This window comes from Nycticebus coucang, chromosome 5 (genome assembly GCF_027406575.1).
Source record: "Nycticebus coucang isolate mNycCou1 chromosome 5, mNycCou1.pri, whole genome shotgun sequence".
In the NCBI taxonomy this organism is placed as follows: Eukaryota; Metazoa; Chordata; class Mammalia; order Primates; family Lorisidae; genus Nycticebus; species Nycticebus coucang.
The window spans coordinates 51,890,920-51,912,371 of NC_069784.1; the positions used below are offsets into that span (position 1 = coordinate 51,890,920).

The following is a 21,452-nucleotide window of genomic DNA, read 5'->3' on the forward strand; positions in this document are numbered from 1 at the left end:
GGGCTTTTTCCTGTCTCTTAACTCCACCAGTGCAGCAACTAGCTGAGCTGCTTGCGTGAGAGAGAGAGAGAGAGAGAGAGAGAGAGAGAGAGAGAGAGAGAGAGAGAGAGAGAGAGTGTGTGTGTGTCTGCGTACGCAGCTAGGCCAAGCCTGTGAGCCTGCCTGTCACTGGAGAGTTTTAGTTTGCATTCAGAAGAAAGGAGGAGGGGAGACTAGAGGGGAGGAGGAAAAAAGTGGAGGGGGAGGAGTGGGGGGGCGCAGAGAAGGGAGGGAGAATGTCTTGTTTGTGGCTTGTCAGCAATTGCTTGAGACAAGCTTCCATGTGTGAAAGCTACTTGGCATGAATGCCTGGGCCGTACCAAGTGTCACCGCAGCAAGAGGGGGAGTCAGAAGAAAAACAGATCAGACCAGAGCAGACAATAGGCCCCTAAAGTGTTCCCCCTAAGTTGCTTTGATGTTGTCCTGGTGTCTTGATACCAGAAGGCCAGGGATTGCAGGAAAAGGGTCTTTTTTGTCTTCATTCACTTTCCCCCCTCAGTTTCTGAAATGATTCTCCAGAATTTCTCCTCATAAAAAAGGTAAGAGCCCTAACAATTCCTTCTTCTGTGGCAGGCTTATTCGCCTGTGCCTGGAAGTGGGGGTCTCATTCCTGCGCTGCTCAGGAGGAGTGCTGGGGTCCTGCGATTGGAGCTCCTGCGTTGCCCCCTGGAAGTCTTTCAAGGCGCTCAGGGCTGGGGATGGCCCCTCTTTCGAGGGAACCCCAGTAACACGATCTGTGCCTCTGGGTTGGTAGGGGAGAAAGGGTGGATGGAGAGCGTGAGAGGAGGGTGTGAGGGTGGAGGGTGGGAGGGAAAAGAGAGGGAGAGAGAGCGAGAGAGAAGAGAGAGAGAGAGAGGGGGGCCCTGGAAGAGGGAGAGAAGGGCAGAGCCTTGGATCAGAGAGCCCCAGCCGGGAGCCCAAGGAGGCCTTGCAAGCTCCCAGCAGTGCGTTCCCAGGCTGAGCCAGGGCCGGCGGTAACTGCAGAGATTGCACGGAGCTTTGTGTGTGCGAGTGTGCCCGTGGGTCTGCGTGTGTGTGGACTTCCCACACGCTGCCCTGGCGCGCCTAGCTGTGAAGGGGAGGTACCCCAATCTTTCTCACCCAGACCAGGCTCCGCGAGGAGGAGCGGTATGGTAGGCAAGCCCGGAGAGCAAGAGAACTCTGCCACTAGACAATCCAGAAACTTTTCCCGTCTCCGGGATTTCTCTGGTCGTGGAGACTGTGAAGGAGTTGTGAGGGGCCCCGTGCCTCAGTTTCCCCATCTGTAAAATCCAGAGAGCTGAGGAGGGATGCAGCCTGCCTCCCTGGGATGTAGCGAAACATGAACAAACCGCTGTGTCTAAAAGGAGGAGAAATCTTTAGAAAAGCCCTGTAATCACAAAGTAGAAGTGTTATCATTCTTCTTGATCATCATCATCATGATAATAAAACCTTCATTAAAGACACCGTGAGACCAATAGACCTGGGGAGCACAGATCAAGTGTCTGAGCATTGCTAAGAAAACAAAAAGCCTTTTTCCACCTGTTGGCTTCTGTCCTTTTCTCTTGTGCCTTTTGGGTAGATTTATTGGTTGATTTGTACAGAGAATGGGGTGGGAGGGGTTGGGTTTTCCCCTTTTCTCCTCCCTTGCACATATATATACATATATATATATATATTTTTTTTTTTTTTAAGAAGGTCAATGTAAGATGCTTGAGAGAAAATGTGCCTCCTGTCCTGGTAGTTTATACCAGAACTTGGGTTTTCTGGCGCCGGCAGGGCATGCAGACACATCTGTAAACTCTACCTTGGAGGTTAAATATTTTTTTGTGTGGCTTTTAGAGATTAAATGAGATTTATTTACAATTGCTGTTTATCAGACAGTAAACATCTTACTGTACGTGTATGAGGGTAAGAATGTGAAGGCTGTTTACTCACTGGCGGTTTTGTGGATAAAGCATTTTGCTTTTTAAGGTGATGTCTCGAGAGATGGGAGTAGAGGGCTAAAATCCATACCTAACATTCATCTTTAAAAACATTTTTTTCTCAAATTCTTTTTAGTTTTCTTGAATTGTGGATTTCCTTCTGTTCTTACACAGTGATTGTTTCTAGGTCCTCAGTTTTAGCTCTCTTTGAATTCTCTGGGGGAATTCTGCTTTCTTATCTAATTCTAGGTTTTCTGTGACTCTACTACTTGTTGAGAAAAGATCTATAAAAGTCTGGGAGGCTGTGCCTCCTTCCAGTCTAACTGCAAATGTTTATCAGACCGACTCCCTGTAATAGCTGGAGGCTGAGGCAAAGGCCCAGCCTTGGTTGAGAATATCTATGTTCTTCTCCTAGAGGCCTGGAAACCTGGCTTCTGGGTGTAGGAAAGGAAGAAAAGGTATTAGTTCACCTGGATCTCACAAGAAAGTCCCCCTATGTTTAATGTTTCATTAAATAGAGCTGTACTCTATACCTTAAAACTTAATTGTTTTCTATTTGTAGGCAGAGATCTTACCACAGTTTGTCTCTGATGAGATTTCAGAATCCAGGTATCTCTCTAATGTGTTAAAATTTCAGAACTGCAAAGGAAAAGAAAGTATTCATCATGTTAGGCCCAAGAAAGATAAGCAATGATCTGAGGAGGCTCAACAAAGCCGTTTTAGCACCTAGACCACATCCTGGGGTTCAGAGTACTCCTAGGGTCTTCATGCCAGGTACCCCTGACTCATATCTAGCACTTGGCCAGTGAAAAACAGTTTTTGCAATTTTGTTTGCTGTGCTGGATTATAGCAGCACACTCTCCCCTGCTCATGTCCTAAAATGACACAAACATGGTTAACGTGGGTCACAACATGGATTTGCATGAACTCATTCATGTCTTCATTTGTTCATTCAGCTAAAATTCTCGAGGGCCTTTACTATGTATCAGGCATGGGCCGGGCACCAAGGATGTGGGAAGTAACAAGGCAGATGTACCCTGCCCTAAGGTAGCTTACGATCTTGTCATATGATCAACATTAACTACACAGTTACACAAATTGATAATTATAAATTGGTAACAAATACTGAACAGCATGCAGATATTATAATGCAGGGCATAGAGCTGTGTAAGTTACTGATCTAAAGTCTGTATTAGACATACGCTAACTGTCCCTTTCTCTTTGAGGCTGAGTTTCCCTTGTCCCAGCCAACCCTTGGGCCAGTGGCATTACTGCTCACACAGAGACCAGTGATTCTAAAGATAGCCGAGAATGTTCTCTTTTCTTCTCCCTTCCTCCTTCTTTCCTTCTCTCTTTCTCTCTCTCAGCACACGGTACAGCTGGCACACATAGTATCTGCTGACTCTTTACACTACTATTAAATAAACTCCACACTTGTGGTGAAATGGCCTATACAAAAGTCATAGGGTCATTCACTGTTGACCAGTTGACCATGGTTAGTGAGGCTCTAGTCTCACTTTACTTGCTCCAGAGTTCCTCCAGGGCTTACATTAAACAGTGAACTACAGGAAACACCCCATTATCACTATCATCTTGAAATTCCAAAGACAGTAAGTGTAATGAAATGAAATTTTCCACCCCTCGGAGCAGGGATACATATCTATTTACAAAAGGAAAACATTTAAAAAACCTTCAACAGATCTCATTTTGGTTGGGTTATTAAAATCCTAAAGATCTTAGTGGTTTCATGGTATCAAAGGTAAGACCATCTTTCCCCCTGCCCCCTCTTCTTCCTATTTGTGATTTTTCTTGGAAAGAACACTGCATATGGTTGAAATGCCAGTCATTTCCGTAGAGGCAATTTTGTGTTATTGCTGGTATCACCAATCTCTACGCGTGTCTTTCTCTAGTACTCAGAGGAGTGTTGTCAATCCACCTTTTTTAAAGATTAATTTAATAGTTTAAAAAGAAGACAGACATGCCCACCCACACATAAATCATAGGTTTAGTGCTTATACTTTGGGAACCCACACAGTTCTGTGGTTAAGTCATTGCATGAGCAAAGTAAGAGTCATTTCTAAGCGCCCAGCATTGTTACTCAGTGATGTACTCAGCCCACGTTGTAGCAACAACCTAAACCCCAGCTCGCTTGCTTGTGGTGGTCTGCACTTGGCACCACAAGCAAGTTTGCCATGGTTTAGGTTGTGGCCACGCTTTCTCCTCTGAGCAGTATGCACTTCATTTGTAAGTCTTTGATCATTTCTGATATGTCCCTCCACCCCCTGCCCCTCAAATGTGTTACTCACTGGGGAGCTGCCTCTGGGGGAGGCAATCTGAGTTGGTTTTGGAAGAGTAATCTAAAGAGAGGAACAGTCTGAGTGGGGAGTTGAAAAGTGAGTAAGATGAATAAAACAACAATCTGGGCCTGCTAGGTGGCTCCTGCCTGTAATCCTAGCACTCTAGGAGGCCGAGGAAGGTGGATTGCCTGAGTTTAGGAGTTCAAGACCAGCCTGAGCCAGAGCAAGGCCCAAATCTCGACTAAAAATAGAAAAACTAGCCAGGTGTTGTGGCGGGCACCTGTAGTCCCAGCTACTTGGGAGGCTGAAGCAAGAGGATCACTTGAGCCTAGGAGTTTGAGGTTGCTGTGAACTACAATGCTGTGGCAGTCTAGTCTGGGTGACAGAGTAAGATTCTGTTTAAAAAAAAGAAAGAAAGGAAAAAGAAAAAAAGGGCAGGGCGCAGTGGCTCACGCCTGAATCCTAGCACTCTGGGAGGCCAAGGCAGGTAGATTGCCTGAGCTCACAGTTTGAGACTGGCCTGAGCAAGAGGGAGACTCCGTCTCTAAAAAATAGCTGGGAGCTGTGGTGGGCACTTATAGTCCCAGCTACTCAGGAGCTGAGACAAGAGAATCACTTAAGTCCAAGAGTTTGAGGTTACTGTGAACTGTGACGCCGCGGCACTCTACTGGAGGCATCAAAGTGAGACTCTGTCTCAAAAAAAAGAAAAAAAGGAAGAAGAAGAAGAATCTGGTTGGAGGATTTAACAGAAGTAGAAAGCCAGATAGCAGAGACACAGGTCATACTTCACTCTGGGGGAACAGACTGAAAACAGTTGGGACATTTGAAAAAGTGCCATGTGCGGGTACTGTGTAGAAGTAAAGAGGCTAAAGCCTCTAGTCTTATGCAAAGTAGAACCGACACTACATGCAAGATGTTCCTCCAACTCCTTAATTACAAGTACTGCTTTTTTGCATGTAGTTTTTTGAAGGGGATTTTGTAGTTTTTCTCCCCGCCCCCCAAGAGACAGAAATAGAAGATGTACGATGGAAATTTTCTCCATTCCTTTTAAGCCTTGACATCTTAATGTATTCTAAAATATCTGCTTAGTCCTTTCTTATAACAGCTCTGTGAATTAAGTAGTATTGTTATTCTCATATTTGTGTAAGGTTATGTAACTCACCCAAGGACTCACAAGAAAATAAAGGGTGAGATGGCTAGCTGATTACATCTCCCTGTGGGGCCATCTCTTCAGGCAATCACCATGATATTCAGATTGAAGGTACTTTGTTGACAGGCTTTCAGATAACTGCCTTAGGGTGGGGACCGATTTTGAATGTCGAAAAAAAGACATTCCTAATTCTAATTTAATAATGACATGTTTTCTACAAAGTACATTGGACCAGCTTCTTCTAATTTGGGTTTTGCCAGGCTATGTCCTAGAAATCCCTATTCTACCTCTCTGGACCTCTGTTAGAATGAGAGAATTGGACTAAATCATCTTAAAGCTTCCTTCCAGCTCTGCCCATTAGCATCTCTCTGATTCTGTGAGTAGAATACTCTGTGTGTGAGCCTTGTCTCTTGGGCATCTTATACAAAGCCCAATGCAAGAATTATGGTTACCAAAGGGGGAATGTAGTGAGTTTTGTGGATATATAGGATTCATTTCTATACATCTACCATACAAAATATGTTGATATTTTGATGTAAAAAGTTCAATAGGAAAAAGTGGAGTTTTAATGTATGTATTTTAAAAGAATTTGCCAGTTAGCATGCAGGCACATGTACAAGAGACTAAAGAACCATTTCTAAAAGAATAAGCTGTTTTGAAAAAAAAAAAAAAAAAGAATAAGCTGTTTTGAATGCATGTCTTTCTATGTAAGTATAAATTTAAAATGGATGGGCACTGGGTACAACTCACAGCTTTACCATCCTCACATGCTTTTTCACAGTTGTTTTTGTATTATCCTCTCATATTATTTTGAGGATGCAAAGGAGCAGTTTAAGCAACTGCAGTGCAGATGACACATGCTATATGTCTGACACTGTGATTTGAAGATGACAGAACTATTGACAGTCTTTATGATGTGTAACTCCTGAAAGATATTATTAAGGACTTGCTAGTGTTACATATATGTGTGTGTGTGTGTGTGTGTATTATATATGTACCTCTGGAATGTGAGTAATAAACTGCTTCTGAAATGTGACTAAGGACGAGACAGAGAGGGTAGAGAATGAATGATATTTTCATTAATTGTGTTATTTTATGAGTAATTATAAGCATTATTCATTTGAAATTGGTTAAACCTTTGAAAAGATATAATTTTAAAATTTTACATGGGGGCTCTTAATGCAGTTTTTAGAACCTTAGAGTAAATTCTTCTGCCGTGTTTAGGAATATCATTTTGCTTGTAGCAGGGAGACCAGTTCAGGGCTGCTGTGATGGCTACATAAACCACTGACTCTTATTTAACTGATCTTAAGTTTTTCCATCTGAAAAAAAAGAAAAAGATAGTATGAAAGATAGAATTGCTTTTTAACTAGAAAAGGAGATTTGGGTGTTTTTTTTTTTTTAATTTTTTAAATTTTAGGTTAATGTGAGGGTACAACTAGGTTACAGTGTTTGCATTTGTTACTTGCATTAGACTGTTTATTGCAGCTCAGTTTACAATCGCCAAAATGTGGAAACAGCCTAAATGTCCTCCAACCCAGGAATGAATTAACAAGCTGTGGTATATGTACACCATTATAAAAACTGGAGATTTTACAGCGTTTGTATTAACCTGGATGGAAGTGGAACATATTATTCTTCTCCACAAGAATGGAGAAGCATGAATCCTATGTACTCAATTTTGCTATGAGGACAATTAATGACAATTAAAGACACGGTGGGGATGGGGGAAGTGGAGAGCAGAGAGAGAAAGAAGGGGGGGGTGGGGAAAGGAAGAGCAGAGAGGGAAGGAGGGAGGGGGGTGGGGCCTTGGTGTGTGCCACACCTTTGGGGGCAAGACACGATTGTAAGAAGGACTTTACCTAACAAATGCAATCAGTGTAACCTGGTTTCTTGTACCCTCAATGAATCCCCAACAACAAAAAAAAAGTTTGCATTTGTTAGGTAGAGTACATTTTGTAGTTGTGTCCCAAACCCACAGGTAGGAAAGGAAATTTTGACGACTGTACATAGTAATTTTTTTTTTACCTTACATCATTACTTTATTCTGGGTCACTTAACATTCCTAACATTAGGAATCTTAATTTTATAAGAATCCTAAGAAGTAGACACATAAGAAAAAATGTGTTATTGACTTTAAAGAAGGGAAACAGAAACAGGTTAGTGAAGTGGGTATCCCAGGAAGCTTTTTAGAACATAAGAATGTGCTCTGTAGAAAGGTGTGAAATAGCCAGATGTGGTGGTATGCTGTAGTCCAGCTACTCAGGAGGCTGGGGCAGGAGGACCGCTTCAGCCTTACATCATTACTTTATTCGAGCTCGAGACCAGCCTGGGCAATATAGTAAGACCCCCTCTCAGAAACAAAAGCAAAAACAAACACGAAAAGGAACACTACACCTTAATGATTTAAGTAGTTGTCAAAAGTATTTTTATGTTATTCACTTAAAATATTCACGATGCCTTTAGTTTAAAGCTTTGGAAAGCTTTAGTCATTCTATGAAACATATTTACTCTTTTTCCTGGATAATAAATACACATATTCAAAACTACCATTAATGGCCTTCAAAAGAAGCCAAGCTATTATTTTTTCAGAAGAGAAACTTGTGAACTATGAGGTTGCTTTATCTTCTTTTGATATATTATTGGGCTTTCTGTTATTCTTGGGGTTGGTGTAATTATAGTATGTTTGAGGAGAGAAATTTTGCTGAAATTCATGGACAAGCAACATTCTGAGTGAGGCTCAAGGACATATTTCTCTAAGGATGCTTGCATTGGTGGTTTACTGTGCAGAAATCCCTGGCACACCAGGTAGTCTAAGAATGCAGGACTTCAACTCGAACACCAGGGCCCAGCTGCCCCATCTACCTGGTACCTCCTTTTGTCTCATCTTTTTCAAGCTAGCTCATGCTGCCCTTTCCAACACTTTCCTTGGGCATTTCTTCTGGGAAGTTCCCCGGACCCAAACCACACCAATTCTGCCCCCCTTCCTCCTGGCCTGGGTGTGCCCTGGAGGCCTCTGTCTCTCACTCTGGGCTGTGGCCCCCTCATGGGCTGGGACTGTCTTTTGGGTTTCATACCCTTCATATCTAATACAGGGTGATACAGAGCAGGTTGATCAATAAATGCTATTGAATGAATAAAAGTTCACATTGAAATATAGCTTATTAATAAATTTAACTGAATACAAAAAATCGACAGGCAAAATCTTAAAGTATGCAACATTATGTTTCACATTTAAATGACAAAATTTCTCATAGAATATTCATTCATCTCCCCCATCGCAAAGAATAAATTAATTATAACTTCATAACAAAGTATTTAGCGTACCCTCAAATCCTCCTTTTCTTATTGCAGCTTTTCTCCCCGAAAGCGTCTGTTTTTCATGTTTCCCATTCTTGGGCCTTGTGATTCCTTTTATAGGAGTTTATTTTTGATATTAAAGAATCACAGATGATAATGGTTAAGTTTGCCTTATCTTACTTGCTACTTATTGATATTTAGGTAGTAGCTAAAGAGAAGTTTCTTCTATAATAAAGAGCTCTTTGAAGAAATCTGAACAATAGGAGGATGGTAAAATGAATGCCTAACTTCCAGTAATCTGCACTGTGACCAACATCTGAAATGGAGAATGGGATGATACAATTTAACTCTTATTTTCTAAAAAAGATTGCTTCTACAACTTGCCCAAACTCCCACGTCCAGAGGGCTACTCTTTTCTACCCACCTCCCTTCATGACCTCCTTCCTTATATTCTTTCAGTTCCAGTCATTTCCCCTGATAATCGCTTCATTCTCCCAGAATTCCCTAATCCAGAATCCCAAGAAGGAATCCAGTTCAACCAACTCATCTTCTCATTGCCCTGCGTTATAGGTCCTTGGCTTGGATATGGTCAGAGTTGTCCAACGGGCGGAATCTCACCTCTAGTCCAGGATGCGCCATGGGCAAGGAAAGGGGCGTTGGCATTCAGTGTAAAACATGATCACCTTCTAGTGGGAATTATAAAAGGGCAGTCTTCCCTCCCATGTAACTGGCAATGAATGTATTTGACATATCTAATGTAAGTCCATTATGTGAGTCTAGGAAATTAAGGATAACCAGGTTATTAAAATTAAAATGTTTTGGCTCAGTGCCTGTAGCTCAAGCAGCTAGGGCGCCAGCCAAATACACCAGAGCTGGCGGGTTCGAATCCAGCCCAGGCCTGCCAAACAATAGCTGCAACCAAAAAATAGCCGGGCGTTGTCGCAGGCCCTTGTAGACCCAGCTACTTGGGAGGCTGAGGCCAGCACTCTACCAAGGGAGACAGCTTGAAACTCTGTCTCAAAAAATAAAAAATAAAAATAAGTAAATAAGCAAAATGTTTCATGGATGACAATTAGTCTTTGTATCTCATTTGTACAAACAGTATATTTATAACCAAAAAAGAAATGGGGAGAGGGAAGTGTATTAGAGTTAGCACTTAGATGAGTGAAATCATTTCATACATTGTTTAACAAGCAAGAGTAGGTGAATAGTGTGAGTGAGACTATATTGACATGGACCCCAGAGGTTAGTTTCAAAAGCAAGTATCATAGTGGAATTGAGGGCCAGGATGAAGATAAACAGACATACTAAACTCCACAGGGAGTTTCTACCTGTGCTTTCTTCCTATACTTCCCTGCTGTGTACTGAGCCTCTTCTCTATAGTTTCTGAAACAGTCTGTCCTGAACTAGTTATGTGGCCTCAGACTGGTTATTTGTTCTCTCTGAAACTCAATGTATCATCTATAAAATAGGGATAATAATTATTATTTCAGTAGCTTGTTATAAGAATTAAATTAGATGGGATAATATATTTAAAGTGGCCAATGCACATTACCTGATATGTAATGGGTGCTCAATCAATTGTAGCAATTATTCTAGCACGCAGGAAGGAAGGAAACATTAACTGAACAATGTGCTGGGGAAATTCCACTTGTATCATTTATTCCTGCTACAATCCTGACGGACATGCATTATTGTTTCCAGTTTATGAATGAGGATACGATGATGATGATGATGATAATAATAATAATTGAGATTTCGCCGTGTGCCCAACACTGAGCTAAACTCTTTCATTCATTGTCTGATTTAAACTAAGATAGTTGCTATTAATATCTTGGTATTTCACAGTTGAGAACACTTAGTCTACAGTGTAACTTGCCCAAGGTCATACAACTAGTAAATGACAACCAAACTTGAGTGTAAGTCTAAATCTAGGTCAGTCTGACTCCAAAGGTTTTCCAAAGTCGTATAATTCCTAAATGACCAACTCAAGATTTAGATCTTGTTAAGAGCAATACTTCTTCAGTTCACAACCAGAAGTACATTCTAATTGAGTGAAGGATAGTAATAGGCACACGTGTATGACATAATTAGACAAGGGCAAATTTTGGAAAGGGCCCTGCTATAGTTTGAATATTCTGTCCAAAACTCATGCTGAAATTGAACTGCCTCAGTAGCTCACGCCTGTAATCCTAGCACTCCGGGTGGCTGAAGCAGGTGGATCAACTTAGCTCCCAAGTTTGAGACCAGCCTGAGCAAGAGCAATTTGCTCTTGCATCTCTACTAAAAATAGAAAAAAAATTAGCCAAGCATTGTGGCAGATGCTCCCAGCTACTCAGGAGGCTGAGGCAGGAGGATCCCTTGAGCCCAAGAGTTTGAGGTTGCTGTGAGCTATGACCCCACCTCACTCTATCCAGGGCGACAGAGTAAGACTCTGTCAAAAAAAAAAAAAGAAAGAAAGAAAGAGAGAGAGGAAGGAAGGAGGGAAGGAAGGAAGGAGGGGAGGGAAGGGAAGGGAAAAAAGAGAGAGAAAGAAAGGAAGAAGGAAGGAAGGAGAGAGAGAGAAAGAAAGAAAAGAGAGAGGAAGGAAGGAGGGAGGGAGGGAGGGAGGGAGGGAATGAAGGAAGGAAGGAAGGAAGGAAGGAAGGAAGGAAGGAAGGAAGGAAGGAAGAGAAGAGAAAAGAAAAGCCATTGTGATGATATTAAGAAGTGGGATATTTAAGAGGTGATTGGGGCCAGGCTTGGTGGTTCACACCTGTAATTCTAGCACTCTGGGAGGCTGAAGCGAGTGGATTGCCTGAGCTCATGGGTTCAAGACCAGTCTGAGCAAGAGCGAGACCCGACTCTAAAAATAGCCGGGCGTTTTGGCAGGACGCCTGTAGTCCCAACTACTGGGGAGGCTGAGGCAAGAGAATCGCTTAAGCTCAGGAGTTGGAGGTTGCTGTGATCTGTGATACTACAGCACTCCACTGAGGTGACAAAGTGAGACTGTCTCAAAATAAATAAATAAATAAATAAATAGCCAGGCGTTTTGGCAGGCGCCTGTAATCCCAGCTACTTGGGAGGCTGAGGCAAGAGAATCTTTAGAGCCCCAGATTTTGACGTTGCTGTGAGCTATGATGCCATAGCACTCTACCAGGGGCGACAAAGTGAGACTATGTCTCAAAAAAAAAAAAAAGAGGCCATTGAGTAACAACAGCTCTCCCCTTATGAATGGATTAATTTTGTTATCACAGGAGTAGGTGAGTTATCGAGGAAGTAGGGTCCTGCTTAAAGAATAAGTTCTTCCTGGCGGCACCTGTGGCTCAAAGGAGTAGGGCGCCGGCCCAATATGCCGGAGGTGGCAGGTTCAAACCCAGCCCCGGCCAAAAAACCGCAAAAAAAAAAAAAAAAAAGGATAAGTTCTTACCCCATTTTGTCTCCATGGTACTCACTCTGCAATGCTTTCTGTCATGGGATGACCCTCACCAAATGTGGCCCCTTGATCTTGCACCTTTCGGATTCCAGAACTAGGAGAAATAAACTTCACCATATATGCATAAATGACTCAGTCTGTGGTGTTGTGTTATAGCAGTGAAAATGGACTAAGATTCAAAACAAATTTTAAAAAATAAATAAGTCAAAATAAGATCTCTGAGACCCGAAGAAGTGATTTAACAAACATGAGGAATATCTATTGCATGTCAGGCAATGAAAAAAGAGCTTGGCATTGTGGGGGATGTGGGATGCAGGAGGCTTGAGTCCCTGCCTTTAAAGTGCTTTGTCCCCATGGAGGGAACCAGGTGCTCACACAACTAATTATACAGAATATAGCAACAGATCAAAGAACCGCGGTAGTCAAGGGAGAGAACAACTGGGGAAGGTGTCATGCGGGAGATGACATTTGCAGTGGTCCTTGAAGGATAAATGTGGAAATACTGCAAGTTTCCTTCCATGGTTTCTATTTTCTTCATACCAGTAGTTTTATAAAAGGCGGTGTAAAGGAGCTGACTGGAGGCAATATAGGGACAGATAACTAATCTTTTTATTTATTTATTTATTTATTTTTTTTTGTAGAGACAGAGTCTCACTGTACTGCCCTCGGGTAGAGTGCCGCGGCGTCACACGGCTCACAGCAACCTCTAACTCTTGGGCTTACGCGATTCTCTTGCCTCAGCCTCCCGAGCAGCTGGGACTACAGGCGCCCGCCAGAACGCCCGACTATTTTTTGGTTGCAGTTTGGCCGGGGCTGGGTTTGAACCCACCACCCTCGGCATATGGGGCCGGCGCCCCTCTCACTGAGCTACAGGCGCATTTTTATTAAGTCATTTGTACATAGATCATAAATACATTTATGCCATTATGGGATTCGATATGTTGATGGAGTGCTTATATCCTACTAATCAATATAGCTTTCACCTCATTTACCCAATTACAGCATTAAGACATTTGTGTTCTACACCTGATAGCTCCAACTGGTGCTTGCATTGTGCTCCATAGGTGTCATTTATTCATCTACTCTACCTACTCTTCGGTTGGAAATTTTGGTCTATAATTGGGAATTTCCCACTTTTCTTACATATGATACCAGGAATTTTTTTTTTTTTTTTTGAGACAGCCCTAATATAAAACATTCTATCTTTGTGGCACCTGTGGCTCAGTGGGTAGGGTGCCAGCCAGGCACACTGAGGTTGGCAGCTTCGAACCTGGCCCAGGGCAGCTAAAGCAACAATGACAATTGCAACAACAACAAAAAAATAGCTAGGTATTGTGGTGGGCTCCTGTAGTCCCAGCTGCCTGGGAGGTTGAGGCAAGAGAATTGCTAAGCCCAAGAGTTGGAGATTGCTGTGAGCTGTGATACCACAGCACTCTACCCAGGGTGACAGCTTGAGACTTTGTCTCAAAAAAAAAAAAAAATTCTATCTTGTCTGTGTTGTTCTGGCTGTTTTTTCACATTGTTACATTGAGTTTTCACATCCCAATCCTGTTAAAGAGGCCAAATAGAAGTTTTTTGCATATGGACTTTATTCATTTGCAGTGAGAATGTGTGTCCTGGTCTTCACACTGTATGCTAGAAAGCCAGGTACAATCTCTTACTCTGCTTTGGCTTGGTTCTTTGTCCAGGTTTTCCCTTTTCCCAAACTCTGTCAAGGAACATTATGCTCTTTCTTCCTTTGAGGCCTGGCTCAGATATCATTTTCTTCAAAGCCTTTCTCGACTCTTAGGGCCAGAGAAGCCTCTCCAGCCCCACAGCATCCCTATTATCTTGTCTTTTTCTTAGAATGATCACAATGTCTATATACGTTCACTGTTACAAATATCTGAATAGGTGATAGAGGGCAGCCATTTAAGTTCTACTCACCTGTGCATCCCCCAGAGCACCCGACAGTGTCCCTGCCTTACAAGTGATTGTACTGAGAAATGTTTATTAAACTCACATGAATTGAATTCTTGGCCTCATTAGATTTGTTCTGAGTGTGGTAACACTGATGTCTGTGTCTCTGTTCCCTTTTGGAAAATAAATACTGCTAAAAAAAAAAAAAAAAAAAAGTCTTAACCAGGCCTGGTGCTTCATGCCTGTAATCCTAGCTCTTTGAAAGGCTAACGTGGATGAATTGCTTGAGCTCAGGAGATCAAGACCAAGCTGAGAAAAAGCAAGACCCTGTCTCTACTAAAAATAGAAAAAAATTAACTGGGTGTTATAATACCAGCTACTTGGGAGGCTGAGGCAAGAGGATCACTTGAGCCCAAGAGTTTGAGGTTGTTGTGAGCTATGATGACACCACATCACCCAGGGCAATAGAGTAAAACTCTATCTCAGTCTCAAAAAAACAAACAAAAACACCCCAGTCTTAACACATTTTAGAATGAAAGAGACCACATAACGGAAACAGTAGTTGTAATTATTATCAATAAGCATCGTTAAAATAATATGGACTTACAGAATTACTTCCTTCACTTGCTTTTGCTGGCAGAATAGGCAGGCTTGATAAACTAACTGGTCTTTTCCATCTTTAATATCCATGATTCTCTGAAATTTTATGTAGACAAGTGCAAGCTAATGTACACTGCAAGGAACAATTGAAACAGCTCATACTCACTGATGGGCTCTGAATTACTCTACTTGTGAGTGCTCAGGAAAGAGATCTCGGCTGCATTGTGGATTGCTCAATGGAGACATCTGCTCGCTATGCAGAAGCCATCGAAGAATGAATGAGATATAATAGTCTGTTAACTTTGAGAATGGGACAAAGAATAATGCAGAAAATAACGTAGTGCACATAATGTGGCATTGACTATTTCTGTAATTACAATAAAACATTTTAATGATATACATTGGTGTTATGACTTTACCTTAAAATCAGAATTCAGCATTGGGTCCTTTCATTTCAACAACAACAAAAAAACAAAGTAGAACTGCAAAGGATCCAGAGAAAACAACAGACCATCTCAGAGACATACAAGCGATTTGCCTGTAACGAGAAACTGAAAAGACAAGGATATTTTAATTTGGGTAAAGGGAAAAATGACATTGTATAAATTTATTTAAAATTAATGAAAGTTTCAGAGAATTGCTAGAGCTAGCTTCAGTTTATCCTTGGTAATGGAGATCAGAGATAGGCAGGATAATTGAAATCCCTGATAATCTCTAACCCTCATTTTAACTATTAGCTGCTGCATCGTGGCCTACTGAAAGTTGTCACAAATGAGTATATACAAGAAACAACATCTCAGGGTTTGTGAACCATCAGCTCATGAGAAAGGCTGCCCAGGGTATTGGGAAGAACGTAGAATTTGGAATCAGGTGACTTCATTTCTAGTCCCTGCTACCTGATTATCATCTGTACAACCTCAAATGAGGTTAACTTCTGTGTGCTTAACTTCTGTGAGTCCCAGGTCCTGTGTCTGTAAAATGGGGATAGGGGAAATCCTTGTTTTATAGGCTTGTTGGAAGAACTGAAGGGACTAAGCGAAAGTGGGGTGAGGGGCTCTGCTATATGATGTCAAGTGCTGGTGATCAAGAGTGTCCGCTGTCCCCGTCAGCATGCACTGACATAGCTCCAGATCTTACACCCTACCTTCCCTTCTCTTCAATTTGTTCTTGGCAGAAGATTTTAGAAGAGGTATAAAACATTTCCTTCATCTCTAGAATCATCCTCAACACTCCTACTCCCTTGCTCCCAGAAAGCTTTAGAATAAAGCTTCATTAATGCATAATTAATTGGAGGTTATCTCATATGACCTTCCCAATAGCCCACTGAGGGGGGCGCTGCTATTATCCTCACCTTCCAGATGCGGACAGCAAGGCCTAGACAACTTGTTTAAGAACACCAGAGTAGGGCGGCTCCTGTGGCTCGGTGAGTAGGGCTCCGGCCCCATATACCAAGGGTGGGAGGTTCAAACCTGGCCCTGGCCAAACTGCAACAAAAATATAGCCGGGCGTTGTGGCAGGCACCTGTAGTCCCAGCTACTCGGGAGGCTGAAGCAAGAGAATCGCCTAAGCCCAGGAGTTGGAGGTTGCTGTAAGCTGTGACACTACAGCACTGTAGGGAGGGCAATGGAGTGAAACTCTGTCTCTTAAAAAAAAAAAAAAGAATACCACAGTAATGGCAGAAGAGAGTCAAACCTAGCTATTTTGCCTCTGGGTTGATTTACAAAGTCTGGAAAACTGAGTTATGTGACTATAAAGATTCCTCCACCAGAAATAACTGGCCTTTTCTTATTTCCCTGGGAACTCCTACTCTGTCCTTTGGCCCCCAAATCAGAACTCACTTCTTCCCACAGAGGCTGTCCTAAGCCCTCGCATCCCTGGTAAGAGGTCGTCCGGTCGGCCTCGGCACCATGTATTGTAGCACTTAACATATTATTTGGTTAACCACAGTAGAAACCCGATAGGCAAATCAATTAATAGTTAGTGATTTGTTGAACTAGTGAGTAAAAGCAGGAATCATTCGAAATGATTGGATCTTTCCTGAAGCCTTTATTTTATCTTAAAACATTCTTCAAGTTTTTGATATGGGGTCAAGGCCTCATCTTTGGAGTTTAGGGCCTCCTGTTAGAATTCTGCTTTCTATCCTATTTCTGTGTAGGCCACAACTCTGAAGCTTTTTCAAACATGTCTTGATCTCTTTAAGTGGAGCTTTTTTTTTAGATAGAATCTCACTGTCACTCTGGCTAGAGTGCCATAGCGTTGTCGCTCACAGCAACCTCAAACTGTTGGGTTCCAGCGATTCTCTTGCCTCAGCCTCCCAAGTGGCTGGGACTACAGGTGCCCACCACAATGCCTGGTTAATGGGTAGAACTAGAATGAATAGGTTGGGAAGAAGCATTCACTCCCAGCGGGCAAACAGTCCCTGGTGGGAACCGCGGAGCGCAGGTGCTCTATAGCGGCCCACTGCTAGAACCAATGGCTCAGTGTGCTGTGGGCCTTCTATCCGCACATTTAAATAGAGAATGGAGACCACAGATTAATCAGTTAAGTGCCAGTCACCTGAGAATGCTCCTGTCATATGGCTTCTGCTCCATGTCTTTGCCCTAGAAGATGAATGCTTTGAAGGTCTTGCTTTTATCTTTCTTGGTTAGTCCCAGAACTGAGCATAGTGATGGGCATATTGTGGGTCCTCAATGAACATTGACTCATTAGCTAACCGATCATACTAACAAAAACAAAACTCAGCTTTGCCACTGCACACCTTTTGGTGTGAGTATCAAGCAGCTATCTGCTGGAGTAGGGAGAGACAGAATTAGTAAGTGAATTTCTTTCTTTCTTTCTTTTTTTTTTTGTTAAATCATAGCTGTGTACATTAGTGCAATCGCCTATACCCATTCTAGGATGCATTTTTTTTTTTTTTTTTTGAGACAGAGTCTCAGTCTGGGTAGACAGAGTGCTTGGGTAGAGTGCCATGGTATCACAGCTCACAGCAACCTCAAACTCTTGAGCTCAGGCGATTCCCTTGCCTTAGCCTCTTGAGTAGCTGGGACTACAGACACCTGCTACCACCAAGTCTGGCTAGTTTTTCCATTTTAAGTAGAGATGAGGTCTCTCTTTGCTCAGGCTAGTCTTGAGCTCTTAGGCTTGGGTGATCACCCACCTTGGCCTCCCAGAGTGCTAGAATTATAGGTGTGAGCCACCATGCCTCACCAGCAAGTGAATTTCTAATATTGCTGCAAGATAAGTTGATATATCCCATTAAATAGTTAAAAATGTAAGGCATCCATAAAGAAGAGGACTTTGTGTAATATGTAATTAACCTGGATAACTCACTAACACAAAATAACAGTGAGACGACATACTTGATAACATTTTATAAAGGATTACATAGATTCTTAGATGAGGAAAAAATCCTCACTTAGAACCACAGTATCTGACTACAAAAAGCCTTTCTGATGATTCTGGTCAGGGCAAGCCAGGTCAAAAAAAATTTCCCCTTACTGACACATCCCTGCAGCACTGAGTTTATTATATGCTTCTTGTGACAGAGCACAGCATCTTGAATTGAGTACCGGGAGAGGATAGAAGTCAGATCTGAAGAATATTAAACTTGACAAAGACTGTCTGTGGTAGGTGATTGGTTTGGAAGATGGGAGTAGAGGGTTGGAGAAGGCAGGAATATCCTCTTTCCTAAGATAAAACAGGTCAACACTTTTAGCCTGTTCTCAATAAATGAATTTCACTTTGAACCAAAGTACACTGAAGAAGTAGATTTGGAAAGTTACAGAATGTTTACGTAACCACAGGAAATGGGATGAGAGAGGAAATGGACACACGTACACGTTTGTTTGTAGCACAGAACTAATCCTCCATAGGAGCTGATGAGTGTGAACTTTCTCATTAATTGTCCATATGGAGCATCTGTAGGCCCATTCCAATTATTATTTGTTGAGGACCTCCCTATTCCTCAAGAGGTTGTGAAGCAGTTGTCTAGAAAAGGAAGAATATAATTAACGTTGTATTTAGCACTCCTTCTGTGCCAGCCTTTGTGCTAAGTGTTTAATATATATTTGCATATTCTTTTGAATATAAGTTGCCATTGATTTTTGTAGGACCTATGTCACTTGATACGTCACTAAGAAAGGAAAAATACCTCTCAATGGAACTGTGCGTAGGCCATGTCATCAATGTTAAAATGCATCTTGATTTCAGAGCTATTAAAATGTTAAAAAAAATGCAGCTTTGAATCATTGAGATGTGGTATCTTAGTTAACCCTCCCAACAACTCTTATATTCAGCATTAATATGATAGATGAAGAAAGTAAGCCTCAGAGAAGTCGAGGAATTTGCCTAAAATCAAATAGTAGGTAAATGTCAGAGCTGGCGTTTGATCTACATTAGTCTTTGTCCAAATCCAGCATCCGTTCCATAGGATCATGCTGGTGATTGAAATCAGCCCTTGCCCAGAATGCAGAGATTTTAAAAATAAATAAAAGCATTTTTATGCCACTAAGAGCATTTACATTTGGACCTCTCTCCCAAAGATCTTTCCTCAGAGAAAAACTATGGATGACACTGGAGTCAGTGGTAGCCATAGATTTCTAAGGGTCGAGGAAATGTTTGAATTCCTCTGGTCTGGTCTCCTGCCTAGTGTCTGATCATGTTCCACAAGGAGCACGCAGGCTCTGGAAGTACTAGCAGGGAGGCGGTCAGTCTGGCAGCTCAGGGCCCCATTGGCGAGCTCTTCTTTTTCAAGTCACTGGTCCTGGTTCTATCTGTGGAGACAGAGTCAGCCTCACCCATGTTAACATAGCGTGGCCCTTATGATAAGTATTTAAAAACAGGCATGAGATCCTCCTAAGACTTCTTTTCTCTAGGTGAAATATTCTGAGTTCTTATAGGATGTGGTATAGAAATGTTTCTAGCTCCTGTACTGAAAGCACGTCAGTTTGTCTCTGTTCCTTTTAAAGAGAGACATCAAAATTGATCACTTAGCTCCACATGGAGGAGAGAACTTTCACCCTGGCCTTAGGTACCACACCTCCCCTGCTGCCATCTCCGAGTACATTTGATTTTTCTGGCTCCTCATCACAGAAGTGTAAACTCCTCCTCTGCCCTCCCCACCTTCCTTACTCTCTCTTTTCTAAGACATGCTTCTATGAAGGCAACCTGACTTTTGCTGTTTATATGTTGGACTTAAGTTGTTTCTGCTTTTATCACTTTGGAAATTCGTCTTGTTAAAACGGACATTTCCGTGTGGTTTTGTCTTTTTTGTTTTGCATTTGATGGCTGCCTTTCCCAATTTTGTAACATCTTTAAATGAGATTTTTAGTGGCTCAGTCGGTAAGGCGCCGGCCCCATATACCGAGGGTGGCGGGTTCAAACATGGCCCCGGCCAAAATGCAACCAAAAAATAGCCGGGCATTGTGGCAGGCGCCTGTAGTCCCAGCTACTCGGGAGGCTGAGGCAAGAGAATCGCTTAAGCCCAGGAGTTGGAGGTTGCTGTGAGCTGTGTGAGGCCATGGCACTCTACCGAGGGCCATAAAGTGAGACTCCGTCTCTACAAAAAAAAAAAAGTTTCTGTAGCTTTAACTGAATCATTGCTATACAAAGTAAGCAGGCTCAAAGTTTGGGAGGTCGTATGACATCTTTCCGTTGTTCAGTCACAGTCCCCCAGATTGTTCTGTCATTCCTCATACTTCTCTTTTTTGTCTGTAAGAATAGCACATGCTTTCCATGTGCCATTCCACTTAATCTACGCAAAACCTGAACATGCCAGGTATTTCTGTTCCTGTGTCACCGTTAGGGAAACCAGACCTTAGATAGGTGAAGTGGTTTGCCCATAATTATTCTGTTAGAGGCAGAACCAGGATTTGCATCTAGGTTTTCACATCCGTCTATTCTACAGTGTCCGCATCCATTGTATATTAGCTTGGGGAGCAGGAGAGTACTTGGGACCCCAAGTAGCCAAATATCATAATAGAAAGGCACTGTCTTCCTCCTGCCCTCAGAGAGCCACAGGTGAGAGAGTGGATACCCCCATCTTCTCTAAGGATGGACTCACACCCTTACCTTCCCGCTGACTCCTTTTAGGAACAGATACAAAAATAGTGCAGTGGAACCTCCAAGAAGGCACCTCCCTACGCTGACCACCTCCTTAGGTTAACCCGATTTTCATAGACCTGACGTGCACCACATGTACATGTCAGTACAGCAGGCCTGGTTCCTAACACTGACCACCTCTGTATGTTGGCCAGTTTGTTACAGTCCATGGGTAGTCAACTTACAGAGATTCTACTGTATTTGAAAAAGAAGATCTTTTTCTGGACTGTCGAGGCAATAGGACAGTGGTTGGGTCCTGAAGGCCAGGAATTGGGACCCAGAATAAATAGAATTTAAGAAGCTGATAGAAAGCTGATCATCTAAATTCTTAATACTAAAGTCACATACATCCTCTAGAAATCAGTGAGGAAGTCTGGCTTTCCCTCTTTCTCTCTAGGGCATGCTAAGAGGATTTCACATTTCAGAATAAATACAGACTGTTGTGAAGTGAAAAGAAAAAGAATATAGGGATGCAGCGACCTCCCCCCCTCATCCCTCCCACCCCCCATCCCCCCACCCCCCACCCCGTGTTCATACACAACCGGAATCAAGCACGTGCTGGCACGAACAAGGATTCCTGAGAGCAGCGGTGCGAGTGAGGTGGGTCATCCACTCAGAAGTATCAGCTGCCACTATCCCTTTCATTGGCAGGCTGATCAGTGCTAGATCCCTTAATCTTCCAGGAGGAGCCTTTTAAAAATGAATGAAAGCAAGGCACCCTTCCTTCAGGGGAGCCTTACGATTCTCAG

General features: G+C 42.5%; 1 long non-coding RNA gene across 1 annotated transcript in view; it reads left to right on the top strand.

The window, feature by feature from the left end:
• Positions 1-285: 285 nt before the first annotated feature.
• Positions 286-21,452, top strand: part of LOC128585720 (uncharacterized) — an 88,458-nt gene continuing 67,291 nt past the window's right edge. The window contains exon 1 of the long non-coding RNA XR_008380095.1: positions 286-578. This is a non-coding gene — a long non-coding RNA (uncharacterized LOC128585720). The remainder of the gene's footprint in view (positions 579-21,452) is intronic.